Raw genomic sequence first — 21,464 nt, 5'->3', positions numbered from 1 at the left:
TTGGATGATTATTTGGATACAGATAGTGGGCACAGTTGTGCGGGGTGCGGGGGTAGGTCAGGAGAGTGGCAGTAAGGCATGATGCTTGGTTGTAGTGCCAGAGCAGGCGAGATGGCCTCCTGTCACACTGCAACAATTTCGTGATTCTGTGATAGAGAGATGGAGCAGGGTGAGCAATTTGTCTCTGGCATTCACGTGGATATTGATAAAGTTGATCCAACATGAGAGCAGCACCACTGGGTGTGCTGAGGCTGGCCAGAAACTTTGGAATTGAGTCAATTCAGAGGCTTGCACTTAAAGGTAAAATGCTTCAGACTGAAGGAGTTCCAGCAGATGGAGTTCAACCTGGATAAATGCGAGGTGATGCATTTTGGAAGGTCAAATTTGAAAGCTGAGTACAGGATTAAGGATAGGATTCTTGGCAGTGTGGAGGAACAGAGGGCCCTTGGTGTGCAGATACATAGATCCCTTAAAATGGCCACCCAAGTGGACAGGGTTGTTAAGAAAGCATATGGTGTTTTGGCTTTCATTAGCAGGGGGATTGAGTTTAAGAGTCGTGAGATCTTGTTGCAGCTCTACAAAACTTTGGTCAGACCACACTTGGAATACTGCATCCAGTTCTGGTCGCCCTATTATAGGAAAGATGTGGATGCTTTGGAGAGGGTTCAGAGGAGGTTTACCAGGATGCTGCCTGGACTGGAGGGCTTATCTTATGAAGAGAGGTTGACTGAGCTCGGACTTTTTTCATTGGAGAAAAGGAGGAGGAGAGGGGACCTAATTGAGGTATACAAGATAATGAGAGGCATAGATAGAGTTGATAGCCAGAGACTATTTCCCAGGGCAGAAATGGCTAACACGAGGGGTCATAGTTTTAAGCTGGTTGGAGGAAAGTATAGAGGGGATGTCAGAGGCGCGTTCTTTACATAGAGAGTTGTGAGAGCATGGAATGCGTTTCCAGCAGCAGTTGTGGAAGCAAGGTCATTGGGGACATTTAAGAGACTGCTGGACATGCATATGGTCACAGAAATTTGAGGGTGCATACATGAGGATCAATGGTCGGCACAACATCGTGGGCTGAAGGGCCTGTTCTGTGCTGTACTGTTCTATGTTCTATGTTCTATTGAACTACGAGGGGATATGCCTTGCTGTTAATCATTTTACATATAATGTAACATTTTGCACTGTAGATCCCTGTTTGTGACCTTGGGAGTTCAGCCCTGATGATCTCCCGGACTGCCAAAGAGATGCCAACTCCATTGCGATAGCGGCACTAGTGATGAGGTGGGGGAGGAGACACCATACACAAGAGAAGCTGAAGACCTCCTTGGTGGCGGTATCTGTCCGGGCAAGAATGTAGCATTGGCATGAGAAGTCATGCCACCTCTTACTTTCAAACACACTCTCCTGCTCCTCTCCCCACCTCAGGGAAAGACAGTCAAGTCTGGGCAGTACCAAATTTCGTCCCTGCTTGCACCTGAATGTCTGGAGTATAAATGGACCAAGCCTATAAACATCAAGCACAATCCACATTCACACTGCACCTGGAACATGGAACTGAACCACTCTGTTGCTAGCCAACTACAGGTGTGAAGCCTGCACCCTAGACCATGAGGGATCATGCAGGCATTTTATGACAGAGCACAGAATCTAATATAAAATGCAGGAAGATTAACACAGTATATTCAGGGTTAGTCGATAGTTAGTATGAACCAACCAGTTCTCAATATTATATCAGATTCATGTTCCATATTACCAAAACATTCCATCTATCATGAGAACTGGTAGTAAATAAAGCTTTGTTTATATTCAAAACAATTATAGGTTGAAAATGCAAATGAATATCGTTAGCTGATATTACTGTCACCACTTTAAAAGGGATGCCACCACCAGACACATATTGCAACTCCTCCCTTGTCAGGCTTCTGCAAGGACCATTCCCTTTGTGATACCTTGATCCATTCCTTCATTCCCAACACACCCAAACCACCCACAGCTCCAAGGCACCTTCCCTGTGACCACAGAAGGTGCTACACCTGCCTGTTCACTTCCTCCCTACTCACCGTCCAAGGTCCAAAACACCTTCCAGATGAAGCAGTTTACAGTATTCACTGTTCACCATGTTGTCTCCTCTACTCCAGAGAAATGAAGCATAGACTGTGTGAACACTTCACAAAACATCTACATTTCATTTGCAAAATGACCCTGAGCTTCTGCTTGCCTGCCAAATCAACACACCAACTTGCCCCTGGCCAACATCTCTGTCTCAGTGAAGCTCAGCACAAGCTGGAAGAATAGCACCTTATTTTCCACTTGGGAATGCTACAGCCTCTGGACTGAGTTCAACAACTATGGGGCTGGAGCCCCTTTCCACATGCTTTCCATGCGCCCCCACAGGCCAGGTGTTGACCTCAAATGGGATGCTGCCTCAAGTGACTTACTAACATTTATGAATAGTCCAAATTAACAGCCATTGATTGTCCTAGGCTGGTCTTTATCCACTCCTTTGTTTGTACAACTGTTTTTCTCTCTCTTTGGGCCCCATCGCCAAGGAGCAATAACTTCATACCCCGCCCTGCCAACTCTATCTTGAAACAGAAAGCGATCCATTTCTTAGGTACTATCAGTAATGAAGAAGGGTAACTGAACCCGAATTGTTAACTCTGATTTCTCTCCACAGGTGCTGCAAGGATTGGAAGGGGAATGGGTGAAGCATGAACAGACTGAAAGTGTAGATAGGGAGAAGCACTTCTCACTTATAGAATGTACAAGAACTAGCTGTCATAGATGGGGATAGGTGATGGAAGAGGAAACATTTTCACTGAGCAAGTAGTCAGAGTATGAACTGATCTGCCTGAGAGTATAGTGGAGACAGTTCAATTGAGTCTTTCCTGGGAACATTAGATGACTATTTGGAGAGAAATAGTGAGCATGGGTATGGGGGCGGGGGCGCGGGGAATGCCAGTAGAGTGGCACTAAGGAATGATGCCTGTTTGAAGGGCCAGTGCAGGTAGATTCCTTCCTGACACACCATAACAATTTAAATAACACAAAATATGACATAAAATAACATCTAACAAAAAATAACCAGTGCACTCCATTGCTATGGCAGCAATAGTAATGAGGTGGGGGAGGAGAAACTGAATGCAAGGTAACAGTGGACCTCCTTAGTGGGAGAGGGAATCTGGGCAGGGATGGAACAATATCTTGGGAAATCATGCCACATTTTAAATTCAAACATGCCAACCTATTCCTCTCCACAAATCAGGAAAGGACACCTGGGACAGGGCTGTGCTAAATTTCAACCTTGCTCAAATCAAATTGTCCAGGAACTATCAGGCATAAGGTAAATGTGAAGAGGGTTGAGCAATCATGCTGTGCCTGGAAGGTGGAATTGAACTGCTCTGTTAGTAGATAGCTACAGGTTTGAGGCCTGCACCCTAGACCACTAGGAATCACCCAGACATTTTGTAAGTTGGCAGAGAGTCTAATATAAAACACATGCAAGATCATCACATTAAAATCAGGGTTAGTAGAGTCAGTGTGAAACAACCAGTTCATAATATTACATTCAGATTCATACTCCATTTTACCAATGCTTTCCATTTATCATGAGAACTGGTAATAAATAAAACTGTGCTTATCGTCAAAATGATTATGAATTGAAAATGCAAATGAGGATATTTAGCTGACATTTCTGCCACCATTTCCAGAGGGTTGCCAACTCGAAACACATATTCCACCTCCTCCCTCAACCCTCCTCTGTGATAACTTGGTCCAGTGTTTCACTCTCAGCACAACCAACCCACCCAGAGCTCCATGGCACCTTCCCCTGCGAACACAGAACGTGCTACACCTGTCTGTTCACCTCCTCCCACCACAGCACACAAGATCCCAGACACCTTCCATGGGAAGCAGTCTAATGCATTCACTGCTCGCAAGGTCGAAACACAGACTGAGTGACCACTTCACAAAACATCAATGTTTGGTTTGCAAAATGACACTGAGCTTCTGTTTGCCTGCCACTTCAACACACTATCATGCTCCCTGGCCAACATCTCTGTCTCAGGCTTGTTGCAGTGCTTCAGAGAAGCTCAGCGCAATCTGGGAGAATAGTACCTCATTTTCCACTTGAGAAAACTACAGCCTCAGGACTTCTTATTGAGTTCAACAACTTTTGGACTCGAGCCCATTTCCCCATGCTTTCCATGTATCCCCACAGACCAGATCATGGCCACAAAGGGGCTGCTACCTCAAATGACACATTGACAGCTACAAATAGTCCACATTAGCAGCCATTGATTGCCCTAGGCTGGTCTTTATCCACACCTTTGTTTGTCCAACTGTTTTGCTCTCTTTGGATTCAATCGCCACCTATCAATAGCTTTACACACTCACCTACACAAATCTAACCTGAGTGAGAAAGCCCTCTATTTCCTAGGTACCATCAGTAATGAAGAAGGGTCACTGGGGCCGAATCTTGAACTCTGATTTGTCTCCACAGAAGTTGCCAGGATTTAAAGGGAAACGGCTAAGGCATGCCTGATTGAAAGAGTTGATAGGGTGAAGCTTGTCCCACTCATAGTTTGTACAAGAATTAGAAGCCATAGACGGGGATATGTGTTGGAAGAGAAAACCTTTTCACTGAGCAAGTAGTCAATATATGAATTGATTGGCCTGGGAGTATGATGGAGACATGTTCAGTGGAGTCTTTCAAGGGAACATTGGATGACTATTTGGATAGAGATAGTGAGCATGCGTATTGGGGGTTTGTTAGGATGTCAGTAGAGTGGCTCGAGGGAATGATGCTTGTTTGAAGGGACATTGCAGGCAAGATGCCCTCCTGACACACCATAACAATTTTGTGATTCTGTGTCGGAGAGATGAAGAAGTGTGATCAATATGCCTCTGACAACCAAGAGTGAAATGGGATAAACCCGACAGAGAGAACATGGCTACTGATACTATTGATCCAACAAGAGGGCAGCACCACAGTGATTGCTGAGCCAAGCCACAACCTGTGGAATTGAGCCAGTTCAGAAGCTTGAACTCAAAGTAAAACGCCAAGGACTGAACTGATAACATCGATTGAACAAGGAGGGGAAATACCTTGCCGCTATTGTTTTACATACAATGTAACATTTTCACTGTGGATTCCTGTTTATGACTTTGGGAATTCAGCCCTGCTGATCTCGTGGGCAGCCAAAGAGGTGCACTCCATCGCGACTGCAGCAATAGTGACAGTGAGGGGGAGGAGCATCAAAATCCAGGAGAAACAGAGGGTCACCTTGTTGGGAGTGACAATCTGGGTAGGAATGGAACAATGTCCTGGGCGATCATGCCTCCTTTTAAATTCAAACATGCCAACTGTTCCTCTCCACAAATCAGGAAAACACACCCAGAATGGGGCTGTAGCAAGTTTAATCTCAGCTTGACGTGAATTGCCCACGGTTGACCGAGAATCATCAGACACAAGCTAAAAGCAGACAGATTGAATATGCACACTGTGCTTGGAAGGTGAAATTGAATGACTCCTTCACTAAGCAGCTACTGGTTTGAAGCCTGAACTCTGAATCCTCAACCCCCAGGAATCCCCCAGGAGGCTTGCAAGCTTGCAGAGAGTCTAATATAAAACACATGAAAGATCACCACATTAAAATCAGGGTTAGTAGAGTGTAGGTGTGAACCAACCAGTTCTCAATATTACATTCAGATTCATACTCCATATTGCTAATGTTTTCCATTTATCATGTGAACTGGAATTAAATCAAACTGTGCCTATCGGCAAAATGAATATTAATTGAAAATGCAAATGAGGATATTTAGCTGACATTTCTGCCACCATTTTCAAAGGGATGCCACCTCCAGACACACATTCCACCTCCTACCTCATCAGCATTCCGCAAGGACCACTTCCTCTGAGATAACTTGGTCCACTGTTTCACTCCCAGCACAACCAACCCACCCAGAGCTCCATGGCACCTTCCCCTGCGAACGCAGAATGTGCTACACCTGCCTGTTCCCTTCCTTCCTCCACAGCATACAAGGTCCCAGATACCTTCCATGGGAAGCAGTCTAATGTATTTACTGCTCACAATGTCACCTCCTCTACTCTGGGGAAATGAAGCACAGACTGGGTGACCGCTTCACAAAATATTGATGTTTAGTTCGCAAAATGACGCTGAGCTTCTGCTTGCTTGCCACATCAACACACCATCTTGCTCCCTGGCCAACATCTCTGTCTCAGGCTTGCTGCAGTGCTTCAGCGATGCTTAGTGCAACCTGGGAGAATAGCACCTAATTTTCCACTTAGAAATATGACAGCCTCTGGACTTCATACTGAGATCGACAACTTTTGGACTGAGCCCGCTTCCCCATGCTTTCCATGCACCTCACAGACCAGGTTTTGCCACAAAGGGACAGCTACCTCAAATGAGACATTGACAGCTACAAATTGTCCACATTAGCAGCCATTGATTGCCATAGACTGGTCATTATCCACACCTTTGTTTGTCCAACTGTTTTGCTCTCTCTTTGGGCTCAATCACCACCTATCAATAGCTTTACACACTCACCTACACAAATCTAACCTGAGTGAGAAAGCTCTCTATTCCCTAGGTACAATAAGTAATGAAGAAGTGTCACTGGGGCCGAATCTTGAACTCTGATTTGTCTCCACAGATGCTGCCAGGATTGGAAGGGGAATAGGTAAAGCATGAGCTGATTGAAAGAGTAGATAGGGTGAAGCTTGTCCCACTCGTAGAGTGTACAAGAATTAGATGTCATCGATGGGGATAGGTGTTGGAAGAGAAAACGTTTTCACTGAGCAAGTAGTCATTATATGAATTGATTGGCCTGGGAGTGTAATGGAGACAATTCAATTGACTCTTTCATGGCAACATTAGACGACTGGAGAGAAATAGTGAGCATGCGTATTGGGGGTTTGTTAGGATGTCAGTAGAGTGGCTTGAGGGAATGAATGTTGTTTGAAGGGACATTGCAGGCAAGATGCCCTCCTGACACACCATAACAATTTTGTGATTCTGTGTCGGAGAGATGAAGAAGTGTGATCAATATGCCTCTGACGACCAAGAGTGAAATGGGATAAACCCGATAGAGAGAACATGGCTACTGATACTATTGATCCAACAAGAGGGCAGCACCACTGTGAGTGCTGAGGCAGGCCAGAAACTACGGAATTGAGTCAATTCGGAAGCTTGAACTCAAATGTAAAATGTTCAGGACCGAAACAATAAGATTGATTGAACTCAGAGGGGAAATACCTTGCTGCTAAAAATTTTACATACAGTGTAACAGTTTTAACTGCGGATTCCTGTTTACGTCTCTGGAATTTAGTCCTGCTGATCTCATGGACTGCCAAAGGGGTGCGCTCCATTGCAATGGCAGCAATAGTGCTGAGGTGGTGGAGGAGAAACGGATTGCAGGAGAAGCAGCGGGCCTCCTTGGTGGGAGTGACAATCTGGGCATGAGAGGAACAACGTCTTGAGAGATCATGCCACATTTTAAATTTAAACATACAAGCCTGTTCCTCTCCACAACTGAGGAAACAACACCGAGGACGGGGTTTACCAAATTTCATCCCTGGTCGACCTGAAGAGTCTACATTTGGCCTAAAAACATCAGGCACAAGGTAAATGCAGACAGGATTGACTGTTCATGTGGCACCTAGAAGGTGAAATTGAACCATTCTGTTGGTAGACAGCTATAGGTTGGAAACCTACACCCTAAACTCCTAGGATACACCCAGGCATTTAGGATTACAGCAGAAAGTATAATATAAAACACAGAAAAGATCATCACATTAAAATCAGGGTTAGTAGAGAATCAGTGTGAAACAACCAGTTGTCAATATTATATTCAGATTCATAATTTTTATTACTAATATTATCCATTTATCATGAGAACTGGAAGTAAATTAAGCTGTGCCTATCGGCAACATGATTATGAATTGAAAATGCAAATGAGGATATTTAGCTGACATTTCTGCTACCATTTCCAAAGGTTGCCAGCTCGAAACACATACTCCTACCTTGTCAGCATTCCACAAGGACCACTTCCTCTGAGATACCTTGGCCCACTGTTTCATTCCCAGCACAACCAACCCACCCAGAGCTCCATGGCACCTTCCCCTGCGAACACAGAAAGTGCTACACCTGCCTGTTCACTTCCTACCACCACAGCATACAAGGTCCCAGACACCTTCCATGGGAAGCAGTCTAATGTATTCACTGCTCACAATGTCATCTCCTCTACTCTGAGGAAATGAAACACAGACTGGGTGACCGCTTCACAAAACATCAATGTTTAGTTCACAAAATGACACTGAGCTTCTGCTTGCCTGCCACATCAACACACCATCTTGCTCCCTGGCCAACATCTCTGTCTCAGGCTTGCTGCAGTGCATCAGCAAAGCTCAATGCAATCTGGAAGAAGCGCACCTCATTTTCCACTTGGGAATGCTACAGCCTCAGGACATCATATTAAGATCAACAACTTTTGCATTTGAGCCCATTTCCCCTTGCTTTCCATGTACCCCCACAGACCAGGTAATGGCCTCAAAGGGGCTGCTACCTCAAATGACACATTGACAGCTATGAATAATCCACATTGCCAGCCATTGATTGTCCTCGACTGGTCTTTATACACACGTTTGTTTGTACAACTGTTTTGCTCTCTTTGGGCTCCATTGCCACCTATCAATAGCTTTACAACCCTACCCACCCAGCTCTCTCTTGAATAAAAAGCCATCCATTTCTGAGGTACTATCAGTAATAAAGAAGGTTCATTGGACCTGAATCGGTATCTCTGATTTGTCCCCGCAGATGCTGCCATGATTGGAAGGCAAATGGGTAAGGCATGAGCTGATTGAAAAAGTAGATAGGGATAAGCTCGTCCCACTCTTAGAGTGTACAAGGATTCGAAGTCATAGGCGGGGAGAGGTGAGGGAAGAGAAAATATTTTCACTGAGCAAGTAGTGATGGTTTGAATTGATCGGTCTGGGAGTATGGTGGAGACAGGTTCATTTGAGTATTTCAAGGGAACAATAGATGACTATTTGGATAGGGATAGTGAGCATGCGTATTGGGCGGGGGGGGAGAGTTTTGGAAGTCAGTAGAGTGGCTTGTGGGATTGATGCTTGTTTGAAGGGACATTGCAGGCAAGGTGGCCGCCTGACACACCATAACAATTTTGTGATTCTGTGAAAAAGGGATGGAGATGGGTGATCAATATCCCTCTGGTGACCCAGAGTGAAATGGGATCAGCCCAATGGAGTGAACATAGCTACTGATAAAGTTGATCCAACAGGAGGGCAGCACCACCATGAGTGCTGAGCCAGACCAGAAACTATGGAATTGAGTCAATTCAGAGGCTTTAACTCAAAGGTAAAATGTTCAGGACTGAAACGATAAGATTGATTGAACTAGGAGGGGAAATATCTTGCTGTTAAGTGTTTTACATAGAATGTAACATTTTTCACCGTAGTTCCTTGTTTATGACCTCGGTAATTCAGCCCTGCTGATCTCATGGACCGACAAAGTGATGTACTTCATTGCTATGGCAGCAGTAGTGATGAGGTAGGGGAGGATAAACGTACTGCAAGAGGAACAACGGGCCTCCTTGGTGGGGGTGACTATCTGGGCAGGGATGGAACAACGTCTTGGGAGATCATGTCTCCTTTAAATTCAAACATGCCAACCTGTTCCTCTCCATATATCAGGGAAACGCACCCAGGATGGGGCTGTACCAAATTTCATTCCTGCTAGACCTGAAAAGTCTAGAGCTGGCCTAGAAACATCAGGCACAAGGTAAATGCAGACAGGAGGGACTATTCATGCCATGCCTGGAAGGTGGAATTAAACCACTCAGTAGCTAGACAGCTACAGGTTTGAACCCTGAACCCTAGACCACTAGGAAACACTCTGGCATGTTGCCTGATGGCAGAGAGTCTGATATAAAACGCCAGAAACATCATCACATTAAAATCAGGGTTAGTAGAGTGTCAGTGTGAATCATTCACATTACAGTCAGATTCATACTCCAAATTACCAATGCTTTCCATTTATCATGAGAACTGGTATTAAATAAAGCGGTGCTTATCTTTAAAATGATTATGAATTAAAAATGCAAATGAGGATATTTAGCTGACATTTCTGCTACCATTTCCAGAGGAATGCCACCTCAGGACACATATTCTGCCTTCAACATCGTCAGCATTCCGCAAGGAACACTTCCTCTGAGATACCTTGGCCCCGTGTTTCACTCCCAGCACAACCAACCCTCCCAGAGCTCCATAGCATCTTCCCCTGTGAACGCAGAACGTGCTACACCTGCCTGTTCACCTCCTCCATCCTCGGCATACAAGGTCACAAATACCCTCAAAGTGAAGCCCTCTAATGTATTCGCTGCCCACAATGTCATCTCCTCTACTCTGGGGAAAAGAAGCACAGACTCTGTGATAGCTTCGCAAAACGTTGATGTTTAGTTCACAAAATGACACTGAGCTTCTGCTTGCCTGCCACTTCAACACACCACCTTGCTCCCTGGCCAAAATCTCTGTCTCAGGCTTGCTGCAGTGCTTCAGCAAAGCTCAGTGCCATCTGGAAGAATAGCACCTCATTTTTCCCTTGGGAACGCTATAGTGTCAGGATGTCAGATTGAACATAGAACATAGAACATAGAACATAGAACATAGAACAGTACAGCACAGAACAGGCCCTTCAGCCTACAATGTTGTGCCGACCATTGATCCTCATGTATGCACCCTCAAATTTCTGTGACCATATGCATGTCCAGCAGTCTCTCAAATGGCCCCAATGACCTTGCTTCCACAACTGCTGCTGGCAACGCATTCCATGCGCTCACAACTCTCTGTGTAAAGAACCCGCCTCTGACATCCCCTCTATACTTTCCACCAACCAGCTTAAAACTATGTGTTCAACAATTTTTGGACTTGCGCATTTCCCCATGCTTTCCACGCACCCAAACCAATGACGTCATGGCCTCAGAAGAGCTGCTACGTCAAATGACACATTGACAGCTACAAATAGTCCACATTAGCAGCCATTGATTGTCCTAGGCTGGTCTTTATCTACTTCTTTGTTTGTCCAACTGTTTTGTTCTCTGTTTGGGCTCCATCGCCACCTATCAATAGTTCACAGGCCCACCCACCCAACTGTATCTTGAACAAGAAAGCCATCCATTTCCTATGTACCATCAGTAATGAAGAAGGGTCACTGAACCCGAATTGTTAACTCTGATCTCTCTCCACAGATGCTGCCAGGATTGGAAGGGGAATGGGTGAAGCATGAGCAGACTGAAAGTGTAGATAGGGAGAAGCACTTCTCACTTTTAGAATGTACAAGAACTAGCTGTCATAGATGGGGATAGGTGATGGAATAGAAAACATTTTCATCAAGCGAGTATTTAGGGTTTGAAATTATGGGCCTCGGAGTATGGTGGAGACAAGTTCAATTGAGTCTTTGAAGGGAACATTGGATGAGAATTTGGTTAGAAATAGGGAATATTGGTGTGTAGGGAAAAGTCAGGAGAGTGGCATTAGGGAATGATGCTTGTTTGTAAGGCCAGAGCAGTCCAGATGGCGTCCTGACACACCATAACAATTTTGTGATTCTGTGACAGAGAGGTGGAAAAGATTTGCATCTGGTGACACTGAGTGAAATCATACAAGCCTGACGGAGTCGACATGGTTACTAATAAAGTTGAGTCAGCAAGAGGCCAGCATCACTGGGAGTGCTGCGGCAGGCCTGGACCTAATGATCTGAGTCAATTCAGAGGCCTGCACGTGAAGGAAAAATGTTCAGGCCTGAAACTAGGAGTGGATATATCTTGCTGTTAATTGTTTTACCTGAAAGGTAACATTTTTCACTGCAAGTCCCTAGTTATGACTTTGAGAATTCAGCCCTGAAGATCTCCTGGACTGCCAAAGAGAGGTCAACGCCGTTGTGATGGCAGAGCTAGTGATGAGATGGGGAAGGAGCAACCAAGCACAAGAGAAACTGAGGTGATAGCGGCAATCTGGACAAGAATGGAACAACGTCATGGGAGATCATGCCACCTCTTAATTTCAAACATGCCCTCCTGGCCTCAGGAAAAGCCGCTCAGGTCTGGGCACAACTAAGTTTCATCCCTGCTTACACCTATATGTCTGAAGTATAATTGGAACAAACTTATAAACATCAGACCAAAGTGAAATGCAGGCAGGATCCAGAAATCACACTGCACCTGGAAGGTGGAATTGAACCACTCTGTCAGCAAACAACAACAGGTTTGAAGCCTGCACCCTAGGCCACTAGCAATCACCCAAGCATCATGGGTCAGACCAGCGAGTCTAATATAAAACACAGGAAAGATCATCACTTTATATTCAGGGTTAGTAAATTGTCAGTGTGGACCGACCAGCTCTCAATATTACACTCAGACTCATATTCCATATTACCATACTATCCATTGGTCATGAGAATTGGTATTAAATAAAGCTCTGCTTAGCTTCCAAATGATTAATGCAACAGCTGACATTAGTGCTACCACTTCCAGAGGGATGCCAACTCAGGAAACATATTCCACCCCCTCCTTTGTCAGCCTTCTGTAAGAACCACTCCCTCTGTGATAACTTGGTTCATTCCTTGACTCCCAACTCATCCTACCCACCCACAGCCTCACGGCACCTACCCCTTCGACACACAAGGTGCTACTCCTGCCTGTTTACTTTCTCCCTCCACACCATCTAAGGTTCCAAATACCTTCCAGGTGAAGCAGTCTTTTGTGCTCGCTGCTGACAATGTCGTCTCCACTACTCGGGGGAAATGAAGCACAGGCCAGGTGACCACATCACAAAATATCTATGTTTAGTTCCCAAACAAGAGCTCAGCTTCCATTGCCTGTCATTTCAATACACCATCATGGTCCCTGGACAACATCTCTGTCTCAGGCTTGCTGCAGTGCTTCAGCAAAGCTCAGTACCCTCTGGGAGAACAGCACCTTATTTTCAACTTCGAAGACCAGAGCCTTCTGGATTTCTTATGAGTTCAATAATTTTAGGACTTGATCCACTTTCCCTGTGCTTCCCATGAACCTCCACAAACCAGGGCTTCTCCTCACAGGGGCTGCTACCTCAAACATCTCACTGTGAGTTGTGGTTAGTCTCCATTCCCCATGAGCAGCCTATGATTCCCTTAGGCTGGTATTTATTCACTCCTTTGTCTGTCCAACTGTTTTGCTCTTCCTTTGGGCTCCATCTCCACCTAACAATAGCTCCATACCTCCACATTCCCAATTGTATCCTGAAGGTGAAAACCATCCTTTCCCTGGCTACCATTACTATTGAACAAGGGTAAATGGGCCCGAATCGGTAACTCTGTTTTCTCTTCATGTTGCCAGGAGAATGTTAAACCATGACCAGATTGAAAAGAGCAGATAGGGAGAAGGTCTTCCCACTTGTAAAATGTACAAGAACTAGATGTCATAGATGGGGATGGGTGATGGAAGAGAAAACATTTTCACTGAGTGAGCAGTGAGGATTGAAATGATCAGCCTGTGAATATGGTGGAGACAGGTTCAAATGAGTCTTTCAAGGGAATATTGGATGATTATCTGGATAGAAATAATGAGCATGGTTATTGGGGGAGGGGTTGGGAAGGCAGGAGAGTGGCACTAGGGAATGAGGCTTGTTTGTAGGGCCTGCGCAGACAAGATGGTCTCCTGGCAAACCATAAGAATTTTGTGATTCTGTAATGAAGAGATGGAGAAGGGTGATCAACTTGCATCTGGTAATCCAGAGTGAAATAGGATAAGCCCGATGGAGTGAACATGGCTACTGATACAGTTGGCCCAAACCGAGGGAAGCACTCCCAGGAGCGCTGAGGCAGGCCAGAAACTATATAATTGTGTAAATTCTGAGGCCTTCTTTCGAAGGTAAGATGTTCAAGGCTGAAACGATAAGATCCACTGAACTAGGAGGGGATATGCCTTGCTGTTAATCATTTTCCTATAATATAACATTTTTCACTGCAGACTTCCATTTACTCACTCAGGAATTCAGCCCTGATGAGCTCCTGGACTGCCAAAGAGAGTTGTACTCCAATGTGATGGCAGCACCAGTGATGAAGTAGGGGAGGAGCAATGTAACGCAAGAGAAACCAAGGGCCTAATTGGTGGTAGTGACAGGCTGGGCAGGAATGGAACAATATCATGGGAGATCGTGCCTCCTTTTAAATTCAAACACATCCTCCTGTTCCTCTCACCAGCTCAGGAAAAGCCTTCCAGCTCTGAGCAGTAGCAAATTTCCTTGCTGCTTGTGCCAAACTGCCTGCAGTATAATAGGAGCTAGCCTATAAACATCAGGCACAAGCTAAACATGGGTAGGATCTATATTCACACTGTGTGGGGAAGGTGGAATTGAACCATTCTGTCACTAGACAGCTACAGGTTGGAAGCATACACCCTAAACCACTAGGAATCATCCAGGCAGTAAGGTATAGAGCTGAGAGTCTACTATAAAACGCAGGAAAGATCATCACATTATAATCAAGGTTAGTAGAGAGTCAGTGTGAACCAACCAGTTCTCAATATTACATTCAGATACATACTCCATTTTACCAATACTATACATTTATCATGAGAAATGGTATTAAGTAAAGTTGTATCTATCTTCAAAATGATTGAAAATGCAAATGAGGATCGTGAGCTGACATTTTTGCCACCATTTCCAGAGGGATGCCACCACAGGATACATATTTCACCTCCTCCCTTGTCTGCCTTCCGCAAAGACCACTCCCTCTCAGATACCTTGGCCCACTCCTTCACTCCCAACACTCCCCACCCACTCACAGGTCCACGGCATCTTCCCCTGTGACCACAAGAGGTGCTACACCTGCCTGTTTACTTCCTCCATCCTCACCATCTAAGTTCCCAAACACCTTCCAGGTGAAGCAGTCTACTGTATTCGCTGCTGACAATGTCGTCTCCTCTGCTCCAGGGAAATGAAGCTCAGACTGGGTGACCACTTCGTGAATTGGTAACTCTGTTTTCTCTCCACAGATGCTGCCAGTAGAAAGGTTAAACCATGATCAGATTGAATAGAGCAGACAGGGAGAAGATCTTCCCACTTGTAAAATGTACAAGAACTAGATGTCATAGATTGGGATAGGTGATAGAAGAGAAAACATTTTCACTGAGCTAGCAGTGAGGATTTGAAATGATCAGCCTGTGAATATGGTGGAGACAGGTTCAATTGAGTCTTTCACTGGAATATTTTTAGTTCGCAAAAAGACACTGAACTTCTGCTTGCCTGCCACTTCAACACACTATCGTGTTCCCTGGCCAACATCTCTGTCTCAGGCTTGCTGCAGTGCTTCAGTGAAGCTCAACACAAGCTGGAAGAACAGTACCTTACTTTCCACTTGGGAACACTGTTCTTGTTGAGTTCAATAATTTCAGGTTCTGAGCCCCTTTCTGCATGCCCGCAAAGACCAGGTATTCGCCTCACAGGGGCTGCTACCTCAAATGTTTCATTGTCAGCTATAAATAGTCCCAACTTGCAGTCAATGATTCTCCTCAGCTGGTCTTTATCCATTCCTTTGTCTGTCCAACTGTGTTTTCTGTCATTTGGCTGCATCCCGCTTATCGATAAGCCCACACCCCCATTCCCCCCAAACTCTATCTTGAAGTTGAAAATCATCCTTTTCCTAGATACCATCAGTAATGAAGAAGATTCCCTGGACCCAAATCGTTAACTCTAATTCCTCAGAGGCCAAACAGAAGCTGTGAAGCTGGGTCAATTCGGAGGCCTGCCTTCGAAGGTAAAATGTTAAGGACTGAAATGATCAGATCCATTGAACTCGGAGGTATGCCTTGCAGTTGTTCATTTTGGCTGGAATGTAACATTTTTCTCTGTGGATCCCTGTTTATGACCTCAGGAATTTAGCCCTGATGATCTCCTGTCCTGCCAAAGTTAGGTCAACATGTTGCAACGTCTGCCACTAGCATTGAGATGGGGAAGGACCTGCCCAGCACAAGTGAACCAGGCCTACTGAGGGCCTCCTTGGTGAGTACAGTCAATCTGGAACACTGTTGCAATGTTGCAGTAAACAATGCCACCTTGTATTTTTAAGACTCCCTCTTCCTGCTCTTCTCCCCACCTCAGGAACATGAAACCAAGTCTGTGCACTACCAGATTTCATCCTTGCGTTGTGTGTAGAGAAGTGGTTCTGATGCTTGCACCTACATGACCTTGAGTATAATCTTAACAGAAGGCCCATTGAACCTTCAGTCGAGTAACAAGACTGAACCGACCTTTAAAATTCTGACTCTTGCTAAACACAGCCGCTAACCCCTATTCACACTCTACCTAGAAGGTGAAATTGAGCCAGTCTGTCACGAGGCAAGGGATTTCAAGACTCGGGGGCATTTCTAAAGGTGAGAGGAGAAAGATTTAAAAAGCAGCAACTTTTTTACACAGAATGGTTCATATGTGGAATGAACTTCCACCGGAAGTGGTGGAAGCAGGTACGGTTACAACATTTAAAAGCCATTTGGATAAGTACATGAATCAGAAAGTTTTGAGGGATGCGAACCAAGCTCGAGCAGGTGGGACTAGTTTATTTTGGGATTATGATCGACGTGGACGAGTTGGACCAAGCAGCTGCTTGGACACCCCTTTGTAGAGCACCTGCGCTCAGCTCACAACAAATGACAACTCCTTCCAGACGCAAACCACTTCAACTCCACCCCACACTCCCTAGACAACATGTTCATCCTGGGCCCTCTCCAGTGTCACAACGACACTGCCCAGAAACTGGAGGAGCAGCACCTCATATACTACCTTGGGAGGCTACAACCCAATGGTCTCAATGTCATCTTGGGGCCTGGGATGACATTCCACATTAAGCAGAGGTTCACCTGTACATCTGCCAATGTGGTATACTGCATCCACTGTACCCGGTGTGGCTTCCTCTACATTGGGCAAACCAAGTGGAGGCTTGGGGACCGCTTTGCAGAACACCTCCGCTCAGTTCGCAACAAACAACTGCACCTCCCAGTCGCAAACCATTTCCACTCCCCCTCCCATTCTTTAGATGACATGTCCATCATGGGCCTCCTGCAGTGCCACAATGATGCCACCCGTAGGTTGCAGGAACAGCAACTCATATTCCGCCTGGGAACCCTGCAGCCTAATGGTATCAATGTGGACTTCACCAGTTTCAAAATCTCCCCTTCCCCCACCGCATCCCTAAACCAGCCCAGTTCGTCCCCTCCCCCCACTGCACCACACAACCAGCCCAGCTCTTCCCCTCCACCCACTGCATCCCAAAAACCAGTCCAACCTGTCTCTGCCTCCCTAACCTGTTCTTCCTCTCACCCATCCCTTCCTCCCACCCCAAGCCGCACCCCTATCTACCTACTAACCTCATCCCACCTCCTTGACCTGTCCGTCTTCCCTGGACTGACCTATCCCCTCCCTACCTCCCCACCTATACTCTCTCCACCTATCTTCTTTTCTCTCCATCTTCAGTCCGCCTCCCCCTCTCTCCCTATTTATTCCAGAACCCTCACCCCAACCCCCTCTCTGATGAAGGGTCTAGGCCCGAAACGTCAGCTTTTGTGCTCCTGAGATGCTGCTTGGCCTGCTGTGTTCATCCAGCCTCACATTTTATTATCTTGGATTCTCCAGCATCTGCACTTCCCATTATCTCTGGAAGAACAACACCTCAGTTTCTGCTTGGGGACCCTGCAGCACTCTGGACTCAGCATCGAGTTCAATAATTTTAGGGCCTAAACTCTCCCATGTCCTAGCCCCCTACCCCACACGCCGGCTTTATTATCATTGTCTGCCATTGCACACTACCTATTGTTAGTTGCTGACAGTCACTATTAACAACTAACAAAGTGTGAAGCTGGATGAACGCAGTAGGCCCAGCAGCATCTTAGGAGCACAAAAGCTGTCATTTCGGGCCTAGACCCTTCATCAGTTTTCTGCTGTGTTCATCCAGCTCCACACTTTGTTATCTCGGATTCTCCAGCATCTGCAGTTCCCATTATCTCTGATCACTATTAACAACTATTCACCTTCCTAGACAGATTGTTATAAATTCTTTTGTATATCCAACTGCTCCTTTCCCTCTCTTTGGGTTCTATCCTATCATTAACTCCCCCTCCCTATGTTCTGCATATAAACTGATGTTTTTCCAGCTACCATCAGTTCTGAGGAAGAGTGACTGGACCCGAAACGTTAACTTTGATTTTTTCTTCACAGATGCTGTCAGATCTGCTGTGCTTTTCTAGCAACTTCTATTTTTGTTCCTACATGCTCCCTCCTCACCACTCAAGGTCCTAAACATAACATTCAGGTGAAGCAGCTGTTTACCTGCATTTCACACAATTTAGTCTACAGTATTCGCTGCTCACTATGTGGCCTCGTCTACACTGGGGAAACAAAGCATAGACTGGGTGACCGCTTCACAGAACACCTGCGTTCTGTCTGCAAAATAGACCCTGTGCTTCCAGTTGCCAGCCACTTCAACACACCGTCTTGTTCCCTGGCTAACATCTCTGTCTCAGGCTTGCTGCAAAACTCCAGTGAAGCTCAGCACAAGCTGGAAGAGCAGCACCTCATTTTCCACTTGAGAATGCTGCAGCCTTCTGGACTTCATATTGAGTTCACTAATGTTCAGGCTTGAGCCCATGCTTTCCACCATCCCCACACACCAGGTCTTGGCATCACATGGGATGCTATCACACCAACTGGAGTCACTAACTGCCCCCATTAGCAGCTATTCATTCTCATAGGCTGGTCTTTATCCACTCCTTTGTCTATCCAACTGTTTTTATCTCTCTTTAGGCTCCATCTCCACCTCTCATTTACTCCTCCTGTCTCAGTCCATCTTATCTTCTACATAAAAACCATCATATACCTAGCTACCATCAGTTCTGAAGAAGAATCATTGCGTCCAAAATGTTAACTCTGATTTCTCTCCACAGATCCTGCCAGGATTGGAAGGGGAAAGGGTAAATTATGAGCAAGATGAATGGAATAGATAGAGAGAAGCTCTTCCCACTCATAATGTGTACAAGAATAAGAGGTCATAGACAGTGATTGGTGTTGGGAGAGAAAACATTTTCATGAGCGAGTACCGAGGGTAAAATGTGAACTGCCTGGGAGTGTGGTGGAGACAGATTCAATTGAGGCATTCAAGAGAACATTGGATGACTATTTGGATAGAAATAGTGAGCAAGGCTAAGGGGTGAAAAGGTATGAGAGTGGCATTAGGGAATAATGCTTGTTTGATGGGCCAGCATACGCAAGATGGCCTCCTGACACACCATAACAATTCTGCGATTGTGTGACAGAGAGATGGAGAAAAATGATCAGTTTGCCTTTGGTGACCCTGAGTGAAATGTGATAAAGTAGATGGAGTGGGTGTGGCTACTGATAAAGTTGACTCAGTCAGAGGGCAGCACCACTGGGAGTGCAGAGGCAGGCCAGAAACTATATGGAATTGAGTCAATTCCAGAGGCCTTCACGCGAAGGGAAAATGTTCAGGACTGAAACAATAAGGTCCAATGAACTAGGAGAGGATATTCCTTGCCGTTGATCATTTCGTCTGGAATGTAACATTTTTCACTGCAGATCCCTGTTTATGGCCCAAGCAATTCAGCCCTGATGATCTCCTGGCCTGCCAAAGAGAGGTCAACGCCATTGTGATGGCAGCACTACTGATGAGATGGAGGAGGAGCAACTGAGCATAAGACAACCAACCTACTTCTGTTCACGGCCTCATTGGGGATACAATCAATTGGGGCAGGAATGATGCAATGTACAGGAAACAATGCCACACATTCTTTTCAAACCCCCCAACCTGTTTTTCTCCCCACTTCAGAAATGTTAAACCAAGTTTGGCACTGCCAAATTTGATCCTTGCTTTGTTAAAGAAGTGGTTCCAATGTTCATACCTGATAAACCTGAGAAATCTGAAGAAGGGTCTAGGCCCGAAATGCCAGCCTTCCTGCTCCTCTGATGTTGCTTGGCCTGCTGTGTTTGTCCAGCTCGACACTTTGTTATCTGAGTACCATCGTAATGGCATGCCTCTTTAAATCCTCTGTCAAGTAAAAAACCTGAGCCAGCTATTAAAACAGCCGACATAAGCTAAAACACAACCCCAAGCTCCACTCTGCTGATAGACAACTATAGATTCAAAGCCTGAACCCTAGACCACTAGGAATCATCCAGGCATTAAATAAGGAAGGGCCGAGCTTTATATAAAACAGGGGAAAGTGCAACATATTATCAAGGTTAGCAGATAGTCAGTGTGAACCAACCAAATTCACTATATTATACTCAGCTTCACATTCCACATTACTGATATTTTACATTTCTGTTGAGAACTGGTGCAAAATAAAGCTGTGTTTATCTTCAAAATGTTTAGGGATTGATAATGTAAAATAGATTGCATGCCATTAAACTTCTTGTGGCTTTTGTTGATTGGTTTAGGATGCAGCTGTTGGAGAAACGATTTACCCTCGAGGTTATAGAAATCCTCACTCAGACTCGCGTTCCCAGGATTCGCTGCTTAGTGGCAGCTGAAGTAATGACACAAACTATCGGATAATCCCATATTTCCAAATGGATGGAAGTATCACTCTCTACCAATCTGAATGCAATCCTGTCATAAACATTCTCTTCCTGATCACATTGACAAGAAATTTTTCCCTCAGTCATGGGAGTGTCTGTGAATTTTGATATTTCTGACAGAAACCAGCCTTTCTACCCCAATGCTATAAGATTATTGTCTCCTTTTGGGTGTTGGGCTTGTACAATCACAGTGGGGAATTTCTCAGCCATGTCACCCAGATAGCATTGAGTAGCAAGTGAGGTATTGTTCACTTTCTGCCAGTGAGAGACTCCAGTGGTGATTTTTTTTGATGAAGGCCCGAAACATCAGCTTTTGTGCTCCTAAGATGCTGCTTGGCCTGCTGTGTTCACCCAGCTCCACGCTTTGTTACGTCCTTTTCACTTTGGTTTCCTCCTGGCAGTGAGTTTCAGGAGTCTTGGAGTCCTTCCAATTCTCTGGGTTGTTTTCTCTTCAGAAAACATTGGGCGGTCAAGACACTTAGAGCCTTCAAATGAGGTGGTGCCTGGTATGGGGCCAATTAAAACAGGGCCTGTAGGTGTAATTTAGGACCCATTTTAAAGGCTTTGATTCTCTTTTTTTATTTTATCATGTCCCTATTCCACAGTTGGAACAGAAAGTACCCAGGGAATTGAGGACATGAGTGTGAAGAAGGAGTAGAAAAGGCCACAGGGAGGCGGAGGGAAGGCTGGATGGGAGAGGGAAGAAAGAGGAGCAAAGATTTTAAACAGAAGTTTCTGGAAAAGCTCAGGAGGTCTGGCAGCATCTGTGAAGAAAAAATCAGAGTTAATGTTTTTGGGT

The 21,464-nt window shown here is 45.4% G+C and overlaps 3 non-coding genes across 3 annotated transcripts; all 3 read right to left on the bottom strand.

The window, feature by feature from the left end:
• Window positions 1–3,375: 3,375 nt before the first annotated feature.
• Window positions 3,376–3,462, bottom strand: trnastop-uca (transfer RNA opal suppressor (anticodon UCA)). The gene has a single exon. It is a non-coding gene; the product is annotated as a tRNA-Sec (tRNA).
• A 6,394-nt stretch (window positions 3,463–9,856) lies between these two features.
• trnastop-uca (transfer RNA opal suppressor (anticodon UCA)) lies at window positions 9,857–9,943 on the bottom strand. Its single transcript has one exon. It is a non-coding gene; the product is annotated as a tRNA-Sec (tRNA).
• A 2,315-nt stretch (window positions 9,944–12,258) lies between these two features.
• Window positions 12,259–12,345, bottom strand: trnastop-uca (transfer RNA opal suppressor (anticodon UCA)). Its single transcript has one exon. It is a non-coding gene; the product is annotated as a tRNA-Sec (tRNA).
• Window positions 12,346–21,464: the final 9,119 nt, after the last annotated feature.

This window comes from Stegostoma tigrinum, chromosome 38 (assembly GCF_030684315.1).
Source record: "Stegostoma tigrinum isolate sSteTig4 chromosome 38, sSteTig4.hap1, whole genome shotgun sequence".
Taxonomy (NCBI): domain Eukaryota; kingdom Metazoa; phylum Chordata; class Chondrichthyes; order Orectolobiformes; family Stegostomatidae; genus Stegostoma; species Stegostoma tigrinum.
This window is presented reverse-complemented; position numbering and strand designations above follow the sequence as displayed.